This window comes from Delphinus delphis, chromosome 17 (genome assembly GCF_949987515.2).
Source record: "Delphinus delphis chromosome 17, mDelDel1.2, whole genome shotgun sequence".
Lineage (NCBI taxonomy): Eukaryota > Metazoa > Chordata > Mammalia > Artiodactyla > Delphinidae > Delphinus > Delphinus delphis.
This window is the reverse complement of record NC_082699.1, coordinates 45,349,169-45,367,767: the sequence shown is the minus strand read 5'-3', so window position 1 is coordinate 45,367,767 and position 18,599 is coordinate 45,349,169. Positions and strand designations below refer to the sequence as shown.

Here is an 18,599-nt window from a genome sequence, read left to right as displayed (position 1 = left end):
GTCCATGAGTCCCACTGCCGTCCTTTGTGTGTCCCAGCCCTAAAAACGCAGTCGCTTTGCCTCTCCTTCTCTCCCAACCCCCAGCATCCACGCAATTTCTCCCACAGCTTACTCTCTTCTTACTTCTACTACTCATATTTTTCCTTGACTGTGGAAATAGTCCCTTAACTGCTTTTCTTGCCTCAAGTCTCTCCAGAAATGCTTTCTTAAACTTCAATTGCTATGCAAGGTCTAATTGCTGTTGGTTTGTCTCCCCCAGGACCAAGAAGCCCCCAGTTCTGGATTCTGGTTCTGCTGTGCGTCTGCCAGCTCTTTGGCTTTAGGTACATGACTTATATCTTCGGCCTCCGTTTCTCCACTTATAAAATGAAGATGTTGAACAAGACAGTCTCTAAAGAGATGCCTCCATTTCTAATCTTCTATGTGTCTCCCCACTCCAATCTGCTGAACAGACTGCTTCCAAAGAAATCTTCCTAAAATACTGATCTTTTTTTTTTTTTTTCTGCAAAATCCTTCAGTTGCCCCCTCCTTTCACATAAATCCCAATCTCCTTAGCCTGGCACTGAGGAAACACTGCAGATTGGCATCCAACTCTCCTCCCTTAGCGCTCCGTGCTCTTCACGAGCCCACACTCAAGCTAAACTCAGCTACTCCCTTTTCATCGTACTTGTGCCAAGCTCCCACCTCTTTGCTCCTGCAGCACCAAATGCTTTCTTTCTACCTGGCACTGTGGGTGGGACATGTGCCATGTCTTTGTAAGCGCCTCGCAAATGGGTCACCCCTTCCTCATCCTCGTCTCCCACACAACACTCGTGCTTAGGAGGCACTCAATAAATAGTTGTTGACCAAATTTGTTCAGCCCAGAATTGCACTAACATTTTTTGGCCGTCACATCGTATTCTTGATATTCAGAAGCTTCACCTGTTAGAGTTTAATCTTCATCCCTTGTTCTTGTCTGTACAGATCTTTCTGATTCTTGGTTCTCTTATCTAGTTTAGTGGCGTCCCATTGTGTTACCCACAGGTGTGATGGGTATGCTGACTGTTTCACTGCAGTTGTTGATACAAATGTTGAACAGGAGAAAGACCAGTAGCTTGCCAGCTTGGCATCTCACTCTCTAGCTTGACAGTGGCATTTAAAAAAAATAAAATAAAATAATTATTTATTTTCCTTACTTTTGGGCTGCATTTGGTCTTAGTTGTGGCACGCGGGATCTTTGTTGCGGCATGCGGGATCTTTCGTTACAGTGTGAGGTCTCTTTGTTGTGGCGCTCGGGCTCCTCTCTAGTTGTGGCGTGCGGGTTTTCCCTCTCTAGTTGTGATGCGCAGGCTCCAGGGAGCGTGGGTTCAGTAGTTGTGGCGTGTGGGCTTAGTTGCTCCGTGGCATGTGGGACCTTAGTTCCCTGACCAGGGATCAAACCCACATCCGCTGCATTGGAAGGCGGATTCTTTACCATTGGACCACCAAGGAAGTCCCTTGACAGTGACATCTTATCTTGCAGTCTTTGGATATGGTTATTTAAGCACATATGACTATATTTTGTTATAATTCATTGCGTACATAGACATTGAAGTGTAATCTCTGCATTCGTTTGATTCGTTTGATGACAACCATTCAAGTGTAAGGCAGCATACTAGACTTTGTGTAATATAAAGTGTTGATTAGGATTTGGCCCCTTGTCCCGTTTGAACTTCAGGGAGCAAATAAGACTCATGTACAAGGTAAAGTATGAGGCCCAACACGAGAGGTAGGTCAAAAGGAGTCAGAGGATGGAGAGGTACATTTCTGGTTGAGTGAAGCCTTACAGAGTAGGACTGTCTTAAATGGACATGAGGAGATTAAGGTACAGGCTAAGCTGCTGTAACAAAGAGAGTCCAGAATACAGAGGCTTTACCGCAGTGACAGTTCATTTCTCTCTCAGTGCTTGAGGTGGCAGGTGGTCCAACCGAGTTGCACTGTCCTCAGTATGAGGCTTCCACTAGCGGGTTCAAGGTGACTGCCCCCGTCCTCACCATTCCCAGCCAGAAAGGTGATAGAGACCAAGATGTACCACTCAGTCACTTTGAGGACATAACAGGAAGTTGCTTATATGGCTTCTATTCATATCACACTGGCCTGCACTTAGTCATGTGACCACACCCAGCCTAAAGGAAGTCGAAATGTAGTCCTTCCCTGGTAGCCTCGTGCCCAGCTAAAACTATTACTTTTGAAGGAGAAAATAGATATTGGGAAGACAATTAACAATCAGCTACAGGAGAAAAAGAATTCCATGTGAGAAGAAAAACTGTAAAAGAGGAAGTCAATGGATTAATTCTGTCTCAGCTGCGTGGAACTTATCAGAAGCATAGATTTGAATTTAGAAGAAAAAACTAGAACTCTTAAAGGAGGAATGGGCTGTCTTGAGAGACTTCTCCACCTCTGAAAATGGTCAGAAGAATACAGTCAGAGGGATGATGGGCAAAAGGTCAGCCTTTAAGACTCTAGCTGTGTGATTATAGTGGGATGGAGAGGAAAGGTTCCCATAAACTGTCTGGAAACTACAACACTAGCCCCGATGTGCGAAAATAAGGGTGGGAGCAGTGAGAATGGGTTGGAAGGAACAGATGTAAGAGAGAATAAACAGAACTTGGCTGAAGGCTGCTGGGGAGGGGAAGGGCAGATCTGGGGAGCACATTAGCTTAGCCACCTTAGGGATTCAGAAAAGTGGGCTCCAGGAAGCCTTTGCCGTGCCAGGCATGGGTGTTGCTGCCTCTTCCCAAGCCCAGGAAATACTGATAGAACCGAGTTCTTCCTGCATAAAACAATGAGCATCACAGTAAGCTCTGCTCCTGAGAAGGCATTTTGTTCACGAACAAGTGTTTTTTTCTCACTCTGTCCTAATTTTCATTTCTGTTTAAATTCAGTAAAAGCATTACCAAATTTTAAAATAATGTACTTAGGGCTTCCCTGGTGGCGCAGTGGTTGAGAGTCCGCCTGCCGATGCAGGGGACGCGGGTTCGTGCCCCGGTCCGGGAAGATCCCACATGCCGCGGAGCGGCTGGGCCCGTTTTGCCGTGACCGCTGAGCCTGCACGTCCGGAGCCTGTGCTCCGCGGCGGGAGAGGCCACAACAGTGAGAGGCCCGCGTACCGCAAAAAAAAAAAAAAAAATCATGTGCTTCGTTTTCCCCTGTCTCCCAGTCCCCACCCCACTCAATTCATCAAAGATATCTAATCTGTTTGTTTTGAAAATGCAGCTGTTCTCTGAATTTATATGTGCTCCGATAGGAAATGTTTTGTGTAATAATAAAAGTCATTCTCTTTGGTGGATACCGTTGTTGCTTTGTGTTCTGTCCAAGAACGGTATTTCTTCACATCTGTTAAATACTAGCATTTTCCCCACTAAGCAGATTCCACTGGTGGCCAGTTTGTATTGCAAATCAAGGAATTCGTAACTTGTAACTCCTCCTGGTCATTCAGGGCCATGTCTAAAGGATCAGAGCCACAGATGAACATTCTCAAGCAGCCTCTGCAGATCCCTGATAGAAGAGAGGGAGGCATAAATGGAAAGGCCTCCAGTAAATGTCCCCCCTCCTCTGTGTGTCTAAAGCACTTCTGTTTGGAATGTGGGAGCGTCTATAATGTTGGCAGAATCACAGAAGCTTCCCTGTACTAAGCATTGGCCCCTCATAATGGTCCTATGAGGCAGGTTCCCTCATATCTCCCACTTTATAGAAGCGGAAACTGAGCACAGAGAGGTCAAGTGACTTGTGCAAGGTCACACAGGATTCAAACTTCACTCTGCTGGACTCCAGAGCCCAAGCTCTTAATCACTACATCGAACTCCTTAGATGGAGTAGGTACTCTGATGCTGCAAAAACTGTGTCTCTCCCTCTTGGGCATTGTGAGCCAGGACAGTGAAGCCACGGGGGAGAATTTACAGGAGGACAGGGCAAGGCCTGAACCTGGGTCCTGAGGGGCAGTGGATGGGACAGAGGAGACCTCAGCTGAGGGATTACCTGAGTCAGGTGGGCAGGCTCATTCCCACGGAAATTGGGTAGCTTGGGGGTGAAGAACACAGCTTCCAGAGGCAGGTTGCCTGAGTTCATCCTAGCTGTGTGACCTTGGCCAAGGTAGTTATCCTCTGTATGCTTCAGTTGCCCCATCTGTAAAGTGAACATAAGAGTAGTATCTATCTCATAAGATTGTCCTGAGGATTGAATGAGTGAATATATCTGAGACAGAGGCTGCTAGTTACCCCACAATACCCTTTTTCCTCTTTTTCCATAGTAACGGCTTCCAATGTTTAGCTGGGCGTATAGCCTCCCAGAATAAAAACTGTACTTTCTAGCCTCCCTTGTAGCTGTGCCTGGCCATGTAACTATGGCCGGTGAGATATAAGCAGATGCTACTTGGCTTCTACCTGGAAAGGCCAGCTAGCATGTACTCTTTGCTCCCTTTGTCTTCTTTGTCCCTTCTTCCAGCCTGCTGCCTGGAATGTGGATGTGATATCTGGCATCCTAGCTGCCCTTTGAGACCTGAGGATAAGGGTAACACCGTAAGGATGGTGGAGCTGTGAGCCGGAAGAAGCCTTTGTCCCTGAAGACTTCACGAGCAAATCTACTATAGCAGCCCCTGGCTACCTACTTCTGTGCTTATACACAAGAGAGAGAGAAACGACTATCTTATGTAAGCCTTTGTGATTTGGGGCCTTTATTACATGGTTGAACCTAATCTTAACCTGTACAATGTGAAAGACAAAGTGATGTCTGGCACATAGTAAGCAATTCAATGTGCTGGATAAGTATGATTATTATTTTGTTTTAAATAATGGATGAAGTGAGGCCAAATTATAGCAGGGCTTGGAAAATCAAGGAGAGAAATTTGACCTTAATGTGAAGAGAACTTTATATTTGTTACTTCTAAAAAAATGACTTGAGGAGAATTAAACTAAAATGACCCACAATCCCTAGGACCATCCCATAAAGATAAAAGATAAGACCTATGGAAAGCAGGGGAAAGAATTGTACCAGAACCCTAGGCTAAGCCTGGTTATTAAAACCGCACAAAGTTTAGCTCTGAGTTGCTGGGCTGCTTCAGCTCTGAAAAAAGAGAAGCCTTTGCAGGAAGTCAAGTATAAAGTGATGAAGGGGGAGGACAGTGGAGTGGGAATCATCTGGAAGATGGTTCAAAGGAGCTTACAAGTGCTTGACAAAGAATAGCTATGAGGATAAAGGAAATGCAAATGTCAGAGATGACTAAAGTTGCACATCTGAGCCATTATAGTAGTCAGGTGTCTGCTACTCAAGTGCTGTGTAACAAACGGCCCCATAATCTCAGTGCATTACAACAATAAGCATTTATTTATTGCTTATGGGTGTGCAGATTGGCTGTGATGGCTGGAACCAGATAGGTTCAGCTGAAGCTGCCAGTTGTGTTCAGGTCTATTCCAAGTGTCTCCTCATTCAGGGACCAGAGGCTAGATAGGCAAATTCATCTTGTGGCAGATGGCAGAAGTGCTGGAGACCAAGCCAAGCCATGAAAGCATATTTAGGGACTTCCCTGGTGGTCCAGTGGTTAGGACTTCGCCTTCCAGTGTAGGGAGTGCGGGTTCAATGCTTGGTTGGGGAGCTAAGATTCCACATGCCTTGCAGCTAAAAAACCAAAACATTAAACAGAAGCAATATTGTAACAAATTCAATAAAGACATTTAAGAAATGGTCCACGTTAAAAAAAAGAATTCTTCAAAAAAAAAAAAAGAAAGCATATTTAAAGCCCCTGCTCCCATCACCCACGCTAATGTTTCTGTTAGCCCAAGCAAGTCACGTGGCCAAGTCCAAAGACAATGGGGCAGGGAAGTAGGCCAGCTGTACCAGGAGGCACCACAAGGTCACGCGATGGGAGGAGGAGAGACTAGAGAATAAGAATCCAACCTGCCACAGCAACTGAAATACAAGTGATACCCCAGACGTCAGGTTTCTTAAAGCAAGGCATACCTGGAACATGAGAGCCATCTGTCTGGTGCAAAGGGTTCTGACACTGCAGTCAGGAGATCTGGGTTCCAGATCTATCTCTGGGGCATACTCAGCCTTTGTCTTGTTGCTATTTTCTGCCATAGATGTTAGCACTAGACCATTCTTTCCCTGCACCTATCATCCTTTTCCCTTCCCCTCACACACCGTGGGTAGGATCCTGGCGTACAGTCGCTCCGGAAATGGCCTTGCAACTGACATTAGTGGATCGGCCATAAAAACAGCTCTCAAAAATTGGCCCTGCCCCTAGATACAAAGACTAGAAAGAAGTATTCCAAGATGGTCCTCCTGGGGGTGGGACTTCAGCTTATTTTAGGTCTTTGTGTACCTTCCAAACTTCCTCCAACGAGCATATAGAAGTTTTATAATATCAAGGAATTTTAAAATGATTTTTTAAAACTCTTGTCATTGGCTCAACTCTATTTCATCCATCCTTTGCCAATAAATATCTAAAGTAAAAGTCTATCGGAAGCATTAGCACAGTGGACCTGCCAAGCCACGTCTTCCTTGAAGGAACAAACTCCCCGAACAACACAGGGCAGTTACTGTCCTTCTAATACGAATTCATTTCCCAGGAATGGTTTGAGGTTTTGTTTTGTTTGTTTGTTTTGTTTTTTTCCCCCTGAATTTGGTGTTGGGGGGGAGGGGCAGAGGGCCTTATAAATTTGAATATAAAAGAGCAAATCAAGTTTTCCGTCTTTTTCTTATTGTTTTGGTTTGGGGCCTATATGGAACCAAGTCAGGCCGGAAATGGGCGCAGGAAATCCACCTGCTTTTGTCCTTTTGTCAGCTTTCCAAATGCTCCTCAGCCCCTCCCACACTCAGATATGAAGCCCCAAAGGGACATCTGACAGCAGACAAAACCACCAACCTGAAAAGAATACTCTTTGTGCCGGGGCTCTTTTCACCAGTCAAACCCCCCTTCTCTCCAGGCACAGGAAGGCAGATTTTGAATGGAAGGAGCACAGGCTTTTTTTTTTTTTTAATATTTATTTATTTATTTGGCTGCGCCGGGTCTTAGCTGAGGCATGTGGGCTCTTTTAATTGTGGCATGTGGGCTCTATTTCCCGGACCAGGGATCGAACCCCGGGCTGCCTGCATTAGGAGCATGGAGCCTTAACCACTGGACCACCAGGGAAGTCCCAGGAGCCCGGGCTTTGAGTCAGCTAATCCTGATGGGAGCTCCTAAAAACACCCCTCCCTTGACCTTGCCCCCTCCCCATCACTATCTAGTTTCTCCGATCTAGTCTCTCATGTAAAACTCTCCAGAGCACTACCTCTTCTCCCTAACGTCCCATACGCTTTGCATCCTCACACAGTCTGGCTTCCGTCCTACTCCTCCCTCCATGCTACCCCCTGGATCATCAACAAGCTACTTGTCAAGTCAAAGTTCAGCCCCTTGTTTACTTTGGCCCCTTGCCTATATGTGAAACCTTCAATTATTCATTCTTTAAACTCTTATTCCTTTGGTCTCTATGAAATCACGCTCTCCTGGTTCTTCTGGGCTCTCTCTGAACATTTAAGTTCCTGTTTCTTCCTCTCCCGGCCTTTACTTCTTGTTGTCCTGGGTGTCGCCCTCTGCCCACCCATATTCTCACACACACCCCTCTCTCAGTGGTCTGATTCATTCTTAGTTTCAACCACGATTCGTAGGTGGATAACTCCAGCCCAGACCTTTCCCCTCTGATTCGTATTTCCTGGAGGTGCTGGTCTTCCCGTGGCGGCTGTCACATGGGCCTGAAACCCACCATGTCCAGAGCTGAATTCATCTCTCATTAGCGCTCTTTGGTTGTAAGCAACAGGGACTGAGGCTGACTAGCCTATGCGTAGAAGAGAGTAGTCGGAAGGATTGCAAGGTAGTTCCTAGAGTCAAAGCAATCACTGAACAACCCAGTGTTTGGAGGCGAGAACCAGGTCACTGCATAGATTCAAGTTTCCAGGAGTGAACTTGACACGGCCAGCTTAGGTCATGGCTCTACTTCTTGGGTCTGTTATAGCAATAACATGGGACAAGAGGTGCAACGGGTCCAGACAATAGCCATCATGCCTCTGCCTCCCAAATCTGTTTTTTCTTCACATTCTCCATTTCAATTGGTAACCCTGACATCCATCCATCTACCACCTAGACTGGGAAGAAGTTTCTCTCTCTCTCCCTCTCATCACAAAGCCAGTCCAATCATTACATTCTGACACTACCTTTATTATTATTATTTTTTAAATTTCCATACAATGCTTACCCAGCACCTGATTTGTGTGGGATGGTGGCTTAGAAGTTGTGGAACCCTGTTATCTTTTTAATTTTTTTAAATACATTTATTTATTTATTTACTTTTGGCTGCGTTGGGTCTTTTTGCTGCACGTGGGCTTTCTCTAGTTGCGGCGAGCGGGGGCTACTCTTCGTTGTGGTGCGCGGGCTTCTCATTGCTGTGACTTCTCTTGTTGCGGAGCACGGGCTCTAGGCACACGGGCTTCAGTAGTTGTGGCTTGTGGGCTCTAGAGCACAGGCTCAGTAGTTGTGGCACATGGGCTCAGTAGTTGTGGCCTTCAGGCTCTAGAGCATAGGCTCAGTAGTTGTGGCGCACGGGCTTAGTTGCTCCACAGCATGTGGGATCTTCCCAGACCAGGGATCGAACCCATGTCCCCTTCATTGGCGGGTGTATTTTTAACCACTGCACCACCAGGGAAGTCCCTGACACTACCTTTTAAAGTAGTTCTCCAAACAGTTGCCTCCTCTCCACCACTTGGACCTCTGACCTCCTTTGGGGTCTTAGTATCTCTTGCCTTGATGACAATTAAGCTTCTTGAAGTCTCTCTCTCTGCTCCCATTCGTGTCCACCTCAAATTTGTCCTCCACATAACAGCCAGAGTGATGTATCTAAAACCCAAAACTGACCATGTTACTCCTCTGTTTGAACTCTTTACCTGGAAGGTAAGGTATAGGATTTTCAGTCCACGTTTCTTGCTATAAAATAAGATTCCGCCAGAGCCTTGCCCTTGCCTACAGCTCCCCGTCCACACTCCCTGCTCTGCAGCCTGTTTTTGTTTATGGAACCCCTTCTGTCCAAGAGACCCCTGCTCTCTCTTACCTCCAACTTGGCTATTATCAACTCTAGAACTCAGTTGAGACCTTCCCTTCCCTAAGTCTTTCCCGACATCTCACGTGAGGCTAAGAATCCCCCCGACCCCCCCAGCGCTCCCTTTATGCCCTGAACACATCACTATCACCACACATAACCAAGCGTTTGATAAATATCTGTTTGCATACCTATCTCTCCTACCACATGTAAATTCTTGAAAAGCAGGGACAGAGCAAGGCAGGTGCTCTATAAATGTTTTTTGAATGGTCCTTGACCTTGTAAATCAGATAAACTCTCTGGGTTTCAGCTTCCTCATCGCAGAAAAAGGATGACTCTACCCTGTGTTGTGGAATTAAATGAGACGATACAAATGAAATGCCTTACCCAGTACCTGGCACATAGTAAGTACTGAACTGACAGTCACTTCCCTCACCACCATTCCAACTTCTGCAACACATTTTTTTTTTTTTTTTTTTTTTTTGGCTGTGCCGTGCAGCATGCAGGATCTTAGTTCCCCAACCAGGGATCGAACCCGTGCCCCCTGAAGTGGAAGCACGGGGCCCTAACCATTGGACCACCAGGGAATTCCCCACAATTTTAATTAAATGGGAAAAGATTTCTCAGTATCCTTTATTTAGCTGTATGTCTCCCCTACTGGAGCGCAAGCTCTGTGAGAAAATGGGGCCAGGTCTGTATTATTCATTGCTCCATCTTTTGCATATGGCAGGTGCTCAATAAATATTTTTAGGATAAATGAATAACTGCTTATGCACTTATTTGATTTTTCATTTTCACCTTCAATGAGCTTAATGTTCTTGTTTCCTTTTTCACATCGTATAAATCATCGACTTCTATTTATTCAGTGTGCACTGTTTTCCTACTGCAAACCAGCCAACGCCTGAGGAAGAATGGAGGCTGGGCTCCTGGACAAGCCAGGCTGCCGGGCAGTCGGCGAGGTTGCCGGCCACTCTCTCCCCTGGAGAGGATGATGCCCGCAGAGGCACTGGGGGAGGCACTCATCCCACTTTCACCTGCTGGCCCCTACGGAGCACATAGCTCTCTCACTTACACTCACAGGCTCCTTTCATTCCCATAATAGTCCTAGGAGGGAGAAATTGTTTTACTGTGTCAGGCAGGGGCCCAGAAGGGGACAGATCAGCTCACCCAAGCTGGGGAACTGAGGAATGTTTAATAAAGGGATTTTATAAAAGTTTGAGCAGGGTTTAAGGAACCCTACAAGGAATAGTGTAGTCCCTGGGGCTGGTGACAGCTGGAGTCCTTATCCCTCCTGAAGGGATGAGAGGAGCCGCCAGCGGCAGCCACCCAGGAGGGAGGGAGCTGGAAGAACAAACTCCCTGGTCTCACTCTTCTCCTGCCAGGGCTCGCTCCCCAGTGGCCAAACGCAACCGCAACCACGTGGTCCAGAGGGGTGGGCCTTCAGGCCATGAGCAGGGTGAGAAAAGTCAAGAATGACTCTGGAAGAGCAAACAGGGCAAGGCCTGACGGTTCGACAGTACCAGGAGGGGGAACCCAGGCAGTCCAGCTTTTAGCTACTGGAGTTTTCCATGAGGAACCAAGAGACGGTCATGTCTGCATGGGATGAATGGGTACCGCCCAGATCGGGAAGGAAGACAGCCCCCTCTTTATAAACGCATACACACCCCCATGCTGCTCTGTGAACTGACAGGAAACCACCTGCTGACTTAACTCCAGCAGTGTGGAAATGTTGCAGTGAATTTCCCCCAGCACAAGGCCCCAGCAGCAGTTAAGACCCTAGACTTGGGAATCAGACTGGCCAGGACGTGAATCTCAACTCTCTCACCAGCTATGTGAATCTGGGCCTCATCCGTAAAATGGAAACTGTCATACCAGCGGGGGTGTTAGGGTTACAGGCAGTGTGCGATTTGCCTTGCATTCATTAAACATTAGCTAAAAACACTATCTTGGTAACAGCTATGGCTTTGCACTATGATAGTTTTTTGACCTAATTCCTTACTCATTCCAACTTTCAGAATCCTTTAAGAATGGATATTTCTGTAACTGAGAAGAAGGATAATGGTACCACATAGAGATTTATAGTTTTAAACTCCTTTCCCTTAGATTATCAAATGGGATTGTTACAAAAACCCAGTGAGAAAGGCTACAGAAATATTACTCTGCCTCTTTTAAAGATGGAGAAGCTGACAGCCAAAGAGTCTCAGTGGCTCGTTCAAGGTCACCGAGGCAATAAACGTGATGACATCCCACTGAAAAGGCAACGCCCACTATGTGGTCTCCTAAAGGCAGATGGAAGCTGCAGCTCAGAGGGGGCACCTTGTGTGTGCCCATCACTCTGCAGCCGTCTTTTGGCTGCATCATTTAACAATGTGCATTTCCCCAAATTATAATTTTGTCCTTCGTTTGCAACAGAGAATATCAGAGCCACTTCCTCCCGGTAAGCCTGCGAGCAGGGGAGTGGTGAGTGCCCACGGTCAGGTTGGCGGCACCCCACTCACTGTTGTTTAGGCTTCCTCAGTACAGACCACTCCTCCGGCCTCTGCTGGCAGAGAGCAGTGCGTTCACTCCCTCAGCTTCACTAGTGCTTTCTCTGTGGCCAGGGAAGAAAGCAGAGCTTGCCCCCAGGCTTCACTTACTGGAGGTGCACACTTTACAAAGAGAAGCCCATCTCTGAAAGCACAGCATGCATTAGCATCCTCTCTTTCGGAGAGAGCTATTTTTGTCTTTCGTCTTCAGAGACTGTTCCAAAGTAGGGGATGCAAGAATCAGGAGGAGAACCAAAAAAACCCAAGGTCTCCAGCTCAGAAGAGAGCAAATCACTGTCATATCCTCAAACAATTGCCGCAGCAGTGACAGAGAACAAACTGTGCTGGAGTCGAGCTGCCCTTGGGTACAGGACAACATCCAGAAAGAGACAGATCTCTTTCTGTGGGATTTCTCTCCGTACACTTCGCCACTTCGCGGAACAAGGTTCGTTGCCATGGTTACCAGCAAATCACATGATAGCCTCACTCCCTAGAAGTGTAGGAGAACAGCCGGCTCAGACTGTGATGGAGAGAGAAGATGCTTTCCTCCCCAGCATGTTTGCTTTTCCTGAGCAAACCTACGCAGCACTTTCCCGTTCTGACCTGCCCACTTAGGGGGTAAGGGCCAGCCGCTCTTTGGGGCACCAATTCATTGCTTTCATAATGAGAGCAGCACAAGTTTCCCTCAAGAACTTCTCCTTCTGGTTTCAGGAGCCCCTCTCCCCCACTCCAGCCCCTTCCTTCCCTGGTCCCTCTGTCCCACATGCGCGGGCGTGTGTGTGTGTGTGTGTGTGTGTGTGTGTGTGTGTGTGCGCGCGCACACACACACACACACACACACACACACACGAGTGCTGTACTGAACTCCTGAGCTGAGTGGAGGGTGGAGCACGCTGCCTACACCACTTGAATAAGCTCTTTTAAAATCCTAGGATGGCATGAGTCAGGGAATTTAGAAGCTGTGGAACCATCAGGGCACTGATGCCTCAAGGGGGTGAAGAGAGGGAGAATGGACTCACCCAGACCCTAAAGAGACCAGGCAGGGTCAGCTTCCCCCGGCCCAGCCTTGATGTCCTAGAATTGGGTCCACTCTGACCATGTCTGATGTGGTGAGGTGGGTGTGGGCCCACGGTTGTCGCCTTCCTGGGAAGAGAAAACCGTGGCCTCGGAGAAAGCTCTAGAATGACAAAGCTCTTTGCCTCTTCCCTTCCCCCTCTCCTTCCCTACAGAACCAGGCCAATTAGCTCAAGTTCTGGGCTGCAACAGCAAGGCTAGAGAGGCAGGTCTTTTCCCCTGACAATTATGGATTGCCTACTTCTTTGGGTTCAGATCATATCTCATCTTATCGATTCCGTCACATTTTCTGGTCTGCTTTCCCCATTGCAAAAGCAAAATCTGGATGATAGAAACAGACACAGAGTCAGCAGGCAGCAAAGGCAGGGCCAGGGAGGGACTCTGCCGCAGCTGGGCTAGGCGATCCAGAGGCCTCACTTCAGGGTCACTGCCTCAAAGAGCAAAGCGCATTCAGAGACAGGAGGCAAACGGCCTCACAAATGCAACTAACCCCACGGGGCGCCACAGGGCCAGGGCCAAGGAGACCAGAGGGCTCTAAAATGAAGGGGGGAAGGTATGCACCCCAGGGGTATGTGAACCTCCAGCCGGTGGGGTACAAGAAATATTAGAACTTCCATTTAGAGTTATCTCTTCTTGTTATATGTATTTTGGTACATGTATTATAACGTATAAAATTTTATCACGTAGGATCAGATTTGACTGAGATTAAGAAAGAAGAGAAGGGGCTTCCCTGGTGGCAGAGTGGTTGAGAAGCCGCCTGCCAATGCAGGGGACACGGATTCGAGCCCTGGTCCGGGAAGATCCCACATGCTGCGGAGCAGCTAAGCCCGTGCGCCACAACTACTGAGCCTGCGCTCTAGAGCCTGTGAGCCACAACTACTGAAGGCCGCACGCCTGGAGCACGCGCTCTGCAACAAGAGAAGCCACCGCAATGAGAAGCCCATGCACTACAACGCTCACCGCAACTAGAGAAAACCTGCACGCAGCAACAAAGACCCAACACAGCCAAAAATAAATAAATAAATTTATAAAACAAAACAAAAAAGAAAGAAGAAAAAGAAGAGAAGAGAACAACAAAGGCTTAAACAAGAGAGAAGTTTATTTCTCTCTCATGCAAATGGAGTCTGGCGGTGGGGCGCCCAGAACTGGTGAAGTGTCCTTTCTGGTTCTTCCACATCCTCAACATGTGGCTTCCACTCCGTTGTCCAAGGCTGTTGCTCACGGTCAAGCCATCCTGTTCACATTCGAGGCAGCAGGAAGGAGAAAGAAGGGAAGAACTGCATGTTCCTCCCATTGAGGACACTTCCTGGAAATTGCACCTTACACTTCTGACAATTCACTGGCTAGAATTTAGTCATGTGACCACATCTAGCTGCAAAGCGTCCTGGGAAATTGTAGGATGTCATGCGCCCATTAGGAAATGCTACACTAAGGAAGCGGGGAAGGATGGACATGGGATGCCACTAGCAGTTTCTACCATAGTAATATGTTAGTAGTAGAATAGCACATATGTATACTTACAAAGAAATAAATGTACTAGTTGGGTGCATAATCAAGATTGGGGCTTTTGGGGTGAAGTTTAAAGACCACTGCTGTGGATTATAGTACTCTAGAAGTGCATATAATTAATGGAAAGAAGGAATAGAGGTTTTTTCTTTTCTCAACCAAGTAAATTTGAAGCTCAGTTGCCTTCATTCAACGACTCATGAATCAGGCAGCATCCCGTTTAGCAACTAGAAAGGCATCCCGAGGGATTTTTTTTTTTTTTTCTTTTTAACCGTCTGGCATACATTCATCCTTCTCCTGGTAAAACAGTATGGAGAGTTTTATGTAGGGACTCATCCTTCCCCCACTCTAAGCGATGCCGTTGTGAGGGAGCCCTAATTAGTCTTAGCTAATCAACTCCTCTCATCCACTTGACCACTGGGATTAGTGTAGGTTACCGATTCGACTCTTAGAAAGGAGACACTGGACAGAACGTTAAGAGCACATGAAGTTGGAAGCTGCCCAAATCCTCCTGCAACCATGATGGGAGAGCTTATGTGAGACTGCAGCCAATGTCCAGAGGAGAAGGAAGCCACGCTGAGGGAGGATGGGGTCCTGGTGATACCATTTAAGGTCCTGTGTCAAGCTGCACCTGAACACAGCATGCATCGTGATAAGGAGCCATTTTGGACCAGGTAGATGAGGTCAAACCCCCAGACCTGGCAGAGCGCCTAGGTGGAAAGAGCCTGAGACGGAATGACTTCCTAGAACAGAGCCTGGCTGAATGTGTACGTGAAAGAGAAGACAATTCAGTTTCCATCTTGGATAAGTGACTGTCTTTTTAAATCTTTGTTTTAGCAGCCAGCCTACAGCCTAACTAGTACACATGTGTTATTTCATTTCCTTTATTTTTAACGATCTCATTTAATTACCCAAGGTGGCAGAACAAGGGGGCGCAGAGCAAGGATCTGAACCCAAGACTGCCTGACTCAGGATCCCACACTGTCACTCACCACTTCAGCCCTCTGCTCATGCGTCCCCGGGGCTAAGTCTCTTTCCTACATGCTGAGTGGAGTCACGGCACTTTACACTGTGCCCTCGTTGCATCTTTGCACTTAAGTGCTTTGGGGCCAGAGGCTGTACTCTTCCCCCTTGCACTGCCCGGGTCTGGATGGGGCTTGGCCCTCTGTAAATGTTGACCAAATAAATGAATAATAAATGTTCTCGCTGAGCCTCAGAATATCTAGCAGGCTATTGGAGGATCAAATGAGATCATGTTTGAGAAGATGTTTTGAGAACTACAAGCCAATATATACACTTGAGTTATAGTCAGCTCTCTCGTTAGGAAATTCTCTATATTTAGGGCAGGAATATGGCTGTTTCCATGCTGTACTGTCTTTTGGTACTTTCCTCTGAGAAACAGTGCTCCCTGTCATGTCACTCTTAGGGTTGGAGGACACCGAGAGGCCACTCAGACCTACCTCCTTGTGCCCTCCCACCCCTACCCCTGGCAGGATTCCCCTCCGTGACATTTCCACTGAAAGGTCAGTTGGTCAGTAGCCCTTCTAACAACTGGGCACTGTTATCAAAATGTGACTCAATGGTGCAGGACAGGAGACAGGCTCCACGCTGTCCCCAGATGTACCATGAGTTCTCCTCCACAGTTCAGAGTCCTCTTTCAAGGTCAGGTTCAAAGTCACCTTCTCTGCAGAAGTCTTCCGAGTCCAGCAGGGGCACTGAGGTCCCTTTCTTTCCTGCTGTGTCATTTTGTACTTTATTCTAAACCATATCGCATCATACTTTTATTTGTGCTTTTTTATAAACCCCACTTAATCACTTCTCCAAGCTACTACCTCCACCCCTCATAGGTGAGATTTTTCAAGGACAGAGACTCTATCTTACTCTTTTGATTCTTGTCACCTACCTCAGTGCCTGGCACTTGTTGATAAACTTAATAAATGCTTGTTGAAAGGATGAGTGAGTAAATGCATGAGCAGAGGGGCTAAAGCTTTGTCTCTGTCATTACACAAACTCATGTCCAAATCCCATTGATTGACTATACTCATTCATTTATGCATGTACTCATTCATTCAGTCAAATTTTTATTGAGTACTTAATATATTCCAGACACCCTACTAGACACTAGTATTGGACAATCAGGAGGACAGAGTCCCTACCCTCACAAGTTTATATCTGAATAGTAGAGACAAAATAAAGAAGCACATCAGTAAGTAAACAAGCTATCTACAGATTCTAATATGTCCTGTGAATGAAATGAACAGGGGGCGTGTGACGGAGGACGTGAGGTTGGCAGTGGGCAACCGTAGATGATGGAGAGGGGACAGGGAAAGCCTCACTGGGAACCTTTGAGCTGAGTCCTGAAGAATGAGTCTTTTAAAGGAGGAAAAACAGGGGATAGCCACAACCAGAAAAAAATTGCTTCTTTCTCTAAGGCTTAGTTCCCTCATCTGTAAATTGAAATAATCATAGCACCCACTTCATGATTTTTTGTGAAGCTTAAATGCATTGAAACACTTAGCATAGTGCAGGGGACCTAGAAAGCACTCAATACATCTTAGCTCTTATTATGGGGTAATGCTATCCAAAGGAAATGAGGGTGCAGTCCAGTGGTCCTCTGTAATTGCCACTTCCTTTCCAAGTTCTAAGCCATCTGTTAAACAACACGGTTAAGAATGTGCCTGGGAGGGAATTCCTGGTGTTCTAGTGGTTAGGACTCCACGTTTCCACTGCAGGGGGCGCGGGTTTGATCCCTGGTTGGGAAACTTAAGATCCCACAAGCTGCTCAGTGTGGCCAAAAAAGAAGAAAGAAAAGAATGTGCCTGGGGCACCAACCTTAATCTCTCTGATCTCTAGAATCTCTTTAAAATGAGTGTAAATACCTTATAAGGTTGATAGAGGGAACAAATCAAATAATGTATGTAGAAGCCCTGTGCAATGGTACTTATTTCTATTGTCATATCTTCAGAGTTTCTCCATAGTTTCTGGACGTCTCATGTTATAGCTGCAAGCACACCACTGAGTTTGCCAGCCAAGAACCTTCTTAAAACAAGGCCCCTGAAACTGAACATGGAACTTCAAGCAAGCTCTGGCAGAGCAGGGAGAGCACCCAGAATCCAACACGGCCTTACAACCAGGTAACAAGTTAGTAGCGGAAGCAAGAGTAGAACCCAAGTCTACTGCCCCCAGACCAACCAGATACACCCTCAGCATCCTGTGGTCCAGCAGGTGAGAAAAAGTTTGCCATGTTACTCCAGAACAAAAGGCCCCTGTGTTTTCTTCTTCTTTTTTTCTTTTCTTTCTTTTTTTTTCTTTAATTGAAGTAGAGTTGATTTACAATATCATGTTAGTTTCAGGTATACTTTTGAAGGAGTTGCAAGACACTTAACAAGGCTAGTCTTATCTACTGGTCAGATGGGAAGATCTTGCATTAATAACAGGAGCAAAGAGAAAGATTCTAACCATCTCAGAGACAAAAGCCTTTCTGCAGTTCAAAGTCCTCTGAACCTGTGGTTTCTCTGATGTGTGTATTTGCGTACACACATACGTGTGCATGCAAGAGAGGAGAAATAGCACTGACTCCATACTTTAAGCCACTGACTCTTGCAGATAGGATTATTTTATGTATTCTTATTTTCAAGTCTGGCCTTAAATGGCAACATAAGCAGAAAGATGCCAAGGAGAGTGGTGGAACAAGGGCTTAATTACAGGGACCTTCGTACAACTAACATGCCAATAATTTGCCTAGCTGAGTGATTCAGCAGTAATCCTGCCAGGTTCCCAAAGAAAACCCATATCTGGGATGATGTAATGTCTCTCCACCCCAATACAGCCGTCTCTCTACACCCACCGTCACAAGTTTACTGTCTCCTCTGGAGAGCCACAATTCCATCTGTGGAATTTTCAGTTGCCATCTGCACGGTGACAAATTTGTGTTTTATTATTTAAATGGTATTACAATGTACAACGCTGCTAGTCTAGCCCTCATGCTTAAAATTTCAATAGAAAAATTAAGACAAAAAATCCTAGCCTCTGGTGAGTTATATATTGGCAAATCATGTCTGCAGAATGCCTCCAGTATCTCAAATTAGATATTTGATCTATGTAGCCCATGAATATTTATACTTTGAGGCAAAGTGATTGATTTAATTTATCACTGGAAAATGAGGTGACTATCTAGACTTACTACATGGTAAGCCTTGCAGAGAATATGAAGAGAAAGGGACCCTAGTCCTACCCCTGTCCGAGGTACCTTGTGCGGGGCTGGCAAATACTTTTGCTTGCCTACCTCAGATTCATTAGTCTTCCCCATATTTCTGATCAGACAAATACTCAGGGAAGGTGCTCTTATCCTCATGTAAGCTAATTTTGGTTTTCCTTGCCACACTTGGCTAAGCATATCATTCATTTTATT

General features: G+C 46.4%; 1 long non-coding RNA gene across 1 annotated transcript; it reads left to right on the top strand.

The window, feature by feature from the left end:
* Positions 1-4,384: 4,384 nt before the first annotated feature.
* On the top strand, positions 4,385-17,887 carry LOC132413187 (uncharacterized). The gene is made up of 3 exons (XR_009516634.1): positions 4,385-4,666; positions 9,394-9,487; positions 17,154-17,887. It is a non-coding gene; the product is annotated as an uncharacterized lncRNA (long non-coding RNA).
* Positions 17,888-18,599: the final 712 nt, after the last annotated feature.